Raw genomic sequence first — 6,000 nt, 5'->3', positions numbered from 1 at the left:
GTCAGTGAAGCGTCCATCTTCAGCTCAGGTCATGATCTCGCAGTTCGTGGGTTTGAGCCCCGCGTCCGGCTCTGTGCTGACAGCTCGGAGCCTGGAGCTTGCTTCAGATTCTGTGTCTCCCTCCCTCTTTGCCCCTCTCCCACTAACGCTTTGTGTTTCTCTGTCTCTCAAGAATAAACAAACATAAAAAAATTTAAAAAAATTATTTTGATACAGCCTGTATTACATTAAGGCCTTTAAACTCGAACTTGAATCAGAAACAGCCCAGAGTTTTATTATCGGGGACCAGCAAGGGTCACAGAAGACATATGGTTCTATTTTCCATCTATTTTCAGAAGGATGGGCTGAACATTCACCACACCAAAGCAATGATCTCCAACATTTAATTAAAAAGCTTCAAAAAAAACCCCACAGACCAGTTTATTCCGGTACGTTCCTGGGGCTTCATGTGCTGTTAGAACTTCCACTCGTCTCTGAGCCTAAGGCCTTCTTGCAGGGCCTCAAATATAGTAGTTGCTCAATAAATGCACGGGGAAGAAAGAAATGTAGTAAAGGAAAGAAGAGAAGGAATGGAAATCAGGCATGAACCCAGAGGGTCTGCTTGCCACCCTGCCTAAGTGGCAACGCCAACTCTGAGACTTTTTTCAGGCTCTGACCTTCGTGAGCAAGAGTTCCTAAACTTCAGAGGGTCCGTGGATAGCAGCTTGTTAAACCACAGACCCCAGAGTCTTTCCGTCACCCGCTGTTAACATTCCTATTCAACAGGTCAGGAGTGGGGGCTGGGACTCTGCTCTCCTCACAAGACTCGGGCACCAGTGATGGGGGCGGCCCGGGGATCAACAGGGACAGAGAACTGCCGGCTCCCAGGAGCACAGGTTCACTCTCTGGCACAGACCCCAAACTGCTTCCTGAGAAAGACTACAGCTTTGCATGCAGCTGTCCCTACAGCCCCACTCTGTGCCGAGTAGGGTAGCCTTCCCTTCGGGTTTCCTGATTTTTTAAGGGAAGAATTAACTCTGTCCCTGTTTATCTGGCCACCAAGATTCCTGTGTCCGTCCCCACTCAGCAATTAAGGCGATCCGTTTCCATGCTAACGACCGTCACTGTTATCTCCGGCCGTCCAGCTGCCATCCACAGCCTGCTTTCGGGGAAATAATACTGGGGAAGATAATCTAAGGGAGGCTGTGATGTAGATATGCTAAGTTCCATCTTTGGACCCAATTAATGGCTAGAAAAAATAAACGTGTTCATGAAATTATACCTCCATATCATGTCTGATTTTTACTAAAAGTTGCCCCAAGCTATATGCAAATGAATACTATCGATGTACTTGCTGTGAAATGGTGGCGATACGACTGCGCAGTGTAGTGTCTGAATCTTGCCAGCCGGGCGTAGGCCACGCGGACAGCGATCTTCCCTTCTGTGAGTTACCGGGAGCTGCTACCTCTCACGTGCTATGTTTCCTGCTCCCCAGGGCCGCCAGGAAGCTCAAAGTTTGGGTTTATTTTATGCACCTCGCCGCTGTAGCCCGCTTTGTTTCTGATGCACTGAATTTTTCACATGGTGTTTGTTTGTTTGTTTTCTTCTGTTTTGTTTGCAAGATGCCTGAACTCCCTTTTAGAGAGAGGACAGATAGGGGTTCCCGCGAAGTCACAGTGTTACTGTAATAAACGGCAAATGCGTGCAGTGTTACTTTATTATCAGTTATTACGATGAACACGATGAAATAGTCGCCCATGGTAACCACGAACGATCCTCGTGTGTGGCCCCCGCGGCCACCGCCCGGCTTGTACTGCTCGCGTCCGTCCTTTCCTCCCCACCCTCTTCTCTCAGAAGGGACCCAGAAGGTTCTCCTGTTCATCCTCTGTGGAGTTCTGAGCTGCCCTCTTCCAACTTCTCCCCCCCTGAGCTCATGGATTCACCTCTTGGCGGGTTTCACCTGCCTCTGAGCCCACAGCTCCCAACCCAAACTTCTAGCTACAGAATCTCTTCAAGTTCCAGAACCCGTCACAACCAAATAACACCCTGCTACTGTTGTGAAAGTGGGTAAATACTACACATGTCGAGAGCATGAGATTGCGTTTGGAGAGTTCACTGTTCTCAAGGAAGACGAAAAAGCACAAGTTGGGATAGTACCCGTGCGCCTTGATAGAAAGCTCTACTCTGTAATGTGGGTTGTCTAGATCCTTACTTCTCCGCAGGTCCTTGGTTATCCCTCTTGCCCATGGCTTCTACCTGTTACTTGAAAAATCCATTCCCCAGGCAAATAGGTTGCAAAGCCCCTCGTCTTCTCGGAGACACTGGTTACAGGGGATTTGGGGGCAGGGGAAGGTATACTTGTAACGTACTGAGTCTTGTGTGTTCTTCATTGTAAGATGCACCGTTGTTTCATGTGCCACCAGGACAGGAAGAAAAATAATGCCCATACAACTGTGAGACAAGGCTTTCTTCTCATTTCAGATTTCTGATTTCTATCGATTGAGGTTTTCAATATCTTATTGAGGCGTAACTGACACTCAACAAACTGCATATCTACTGTTCAGTTTTTGTGCGTGTTTACCTGTGATGCCATGGCCACTATCAAGAAAATGAACTCACCTGCCACGTCCAGATGTCTCCTCCTGCCCCTTCATCGTACCTTCCTATCCCTCCCTCCCACCTCCACCCTTCTCCCCAGGGAAATGCTGATCTGATTCCTGTCTCTACACAACATTTTGCTAGAATTCCATTTACGTGGAATTGTACAGATTCTTCTTTGTATCTGACTTCTTCCTTGCAGGAGAGTTAAGAGTCATCCACTTAGAATAAATATCACCAGTTCATTTATTTAGTGCCGAATGGTGTTCCGTTGTGTGAATAGACTGGTTTGTTTATCTGGTCACCTTTCATGGGGTTTGGGGTTGTCTCCACCTTTTGGATATTACAAAATAACCTGCTATAAATACTTTTGTACATTCCTTATGTGAAAATATGCTTTCATTTCTTTGGTTTTATGACCAAAAATACAGCCTATCTTGGTAAATATTCTGTGTGCATTTGAAAACACTGTGTATTCTGCTTTGTCTACAATTGTCAGGTCAAGTTGGTTGGGAGTGTTGTTCAAATCTTCTATGTTCTTATAGGTTTTCTATCTTTTTTAATGTTTCTTTCTTTATTTTTGAGGGGAGGAAGGGGAGGGACAGAGAGAGAGGGAGAGAAAGAATCTCAAGCAGGTTCCACACCATCAGCACAGAGCCTGATGCGGGGTTCAATCCCATGAACTGTGAGATTATTCTGACCTGGGCTGAAATCAAAAGTTGGATGTTTAATCAACTGAGCCACCCAGACTATCTCTTTATCTTTTTGTATCAATTACTGAGAGACAGGTATTGAAATCTCTGGGTTTTCTGCTTCTTCGTGCACATCTCTTGGTTCTTATCTCACGTGTTTACAAGCTCTTTTTGGTGCATAAACCTTCAGAAATGCTGTATTCTCTTGGCGAATTGATTCATTTACCTTTATCAAATGAACTTTCTTATCCTGTAAGTGTTTTGTTGACTGAAATATCGAGGGGTTCTCACTACCCCCTCATGCTGTAGGATTTACAGCTAAGTCACATGTCATTAGGGCAATGGCAGATTGGCCACCTGTGCTTAGCAGGTGCATAGGGATTTCAGGGATGTTACAATGCACAACATCAATGTATGCTTAGAACTGCTGATACACGGACATTACAGGGCGGTTGTGAAACTGATTCTTTTTAACGGAAATCTCGCAGGAATGTTCTCTGGCAAGTCTTCATTCACCCTGGGTTGCTGTTTCGACAGTCCAAACTCTTTTCAGCTGTGCTATACAGTGACGTGTTAGAGGCAAAGTATCGTTTTGGGCACACTGTTAAAGGTGGTAGGTTGTGGGTGGCGGGTGGGGGGGGGGGGGTGGGGGAGTGCCTGGAGGGCTCAGTCAGGTAAGCCACAGACTCTTGGTTTGGGCTCGGGTCATCATCTCACGGTTCATGAGTTTGAGCCCCCTTCAGGTTCTGCACTGACGGTGTGAAACCTGCCTGGGATTCTGTCTCCCTCCCTCTCCCTCTCTCCCTCTCTCTCTCAAAAATAAATACATAAACTTAAAAGAAAAACAAGATGGAATGGTTGTTTCTGCTTCTCCCTGAGGGGACAGTCACGAAGTCCTCGGCTCGGGCTGCCCTCCTCACGGGGACACTATCCTGCCTGTGCCCATTATTTTGTGAAAGATTTCCTTACTCTTGTAAGTCTGTCTGCATTCTGGCCATCACCGCACGCGGAAGATGCCCCGAATGGAAACCGTTGTCTTCCCCCACGCTCCCCGGTGTCTACACCCATTCTCAGGTAATGAAATAAATGTGGATACGGTCACATGCATGCCAGCATGTGTGTGCGTGTGTGTGCACACAACATGCACACACACACACACACACACACACACACACACACCGTGATCCCCATTCATTTTGCCCACTATGCTCTTGCCCCGAAGTCCCTGTGCCTGTCACCTCTCCTGGATCCCTTCCCTCCCTCTCTCCTTCACCACATCACACCTGTGCTTCAGCGGCCCTCAAATCCCCATTATGCCTCGGGCGTACGTTTTCCCTTCATTGATTTGTGCCAAGAATACACTTAACTTTTAAATTTACATCTAGAAAATTATTTCTCCTCCACTGACACAGCTCCAAGTGTGTCCCTCAGCAGGGACGCCCCACGGTCCCAGGGCACAGTTAGCCGCTCCCTTCCATCTGTGCCCCCTCCCCACTCATACCTATGCTCAGGTGCTGGCTGACCGTTCCCGGCTCCTCCTTGGGGCCGCGTTCTAAGAAAACATCACCTATTTTGTTAACGACGTCTCCTCTACTGTCTGTCATACGCCTCAACCTGTCAGCTGAAGGCTGCACGTGTGACGGCTTTCCTACCCTCTGCCACTCTTCCAGACCCCATCCGGAGTCTGGCCTCCTCCAGTCCCCCGGGGGAAACTCACAGGTGCCTCCTTGCTCCTCCCGCCTCCGCCTGTGCCGCAGCCAGTCCTGGTTGGCGCCGGGGTCTGTGCGCTGCTCTCCGTTCACCTGTCTGGTATCGTCCACGCCCTCAGTCTTCCCGTGACAGGGTCATGCTCCAGCCATGCGCTGCCCTTGGGTGTGTGCCTGCAGTTCTCAGGTTATCTTATTAACTCTCCATATAATGGGAGGGGATATTTATCTACCCTTTGGAAGAGCATTATTTCTGGGAAAAGAGCCTGGATTCCTGGCAGAGGGTAACCGGGAGGACCATTGCCCTGTAAACAAAATCGCATCCGTGCCGCACCTAAACGGTATGTTCTAAAGGGCTGTGTGCCTGCAAGCCAGCCCTGGCCAGGGCAGGGCCCGGGCATTCCGCAAATGTTTGCCAGGACCCTGGCCCCTGCTCTCTAGAACATTCTGGGTTCTCAGTAGTGTGAAGCAAAAGAAATAATTTCCCTAAGCTTACACTGGTAGATCGAGACCAAATGAGAAACTGATAAAAATAACTCTGAAAACTCAGCATGTACAGAACTAAGATTGCATTTTCATGACCTTGACCTTGAATTACAGCCATACCTGAGAATGGGAAGCAACATTGATCAAGTATTTTGGAAATCGGTTAAAAAAATAAAAATGGCAGATGGTCAGAGGGGAGAATTCATACTTTTATGTACTTTTATTCATTCATTCGAGTCAAATCCAGTCCGCTCCTCTGCCGGAGGAAAGGAACGGAGACCTTCATTCAGGTATCTCCAAACAATTAAAGTGCCCCGGTTTTTAATGTATTATCCCCAAACGGGAAACTTTTCTTAATCTACTCATCGTTAAACTTGGGAAAATCTTCTCGGTTTAGCTTGTAAAATAATTTGCCTAATGCTTAAGCTGATTGATATTTTATTTTTGCTGGAATCTCGGACATTTTCAAAGTCAGTCGGCTTTTACAAATGGACGAACATCCCCCAGGCACAGTGTGCATATAAAGAGAAGCTGCACAC

At 47.4% G+C, this 6,000-nt stretch overlaps 1 long non-coding RNA gene across 1 annotated transcript; it reads right to left on the bottom strand.

Moving 5' to 3' along the window:
• Positions 1 to 200: 200 nt before the first annotated feature.
• On the bottom strand, positions 201 to 5,260 carry LOC128772967 (uncharacterized). The gene is made up of 2 exons (XR_008417109.1): positions 4,987 to 5,260; positions 201 to 1,661 (listed from the first exon to the last, which is right to left on the bottom strand). It is a non-coding gene; the product is annotated as an uncharacterized LOC128772967 (long non-coding RNA).
• Positions 5,261 to 6,000: the final 740 nt, after the last annotated feature.

This window comes from Panthera pardus, unplaced genomic scaffold (genome assembly GCF_024362965.1).
Source record: "Panthera pardus isolate Hobbes unplaced genomic scaffold, ASM2436296v1 HiC_scaffold_1, whole genome shotgun sequence".
Taxonomy (NCBI): Eukaryota; Metazoa; Chordata; class Mammalia; order Carnivora; family Felidae; genus Panthera; species Panthera pardus.
Note: the sequence above shows the minus strand (reverse complement) of the source record. Positions and strands in the feature narration are given on the sequence as shown.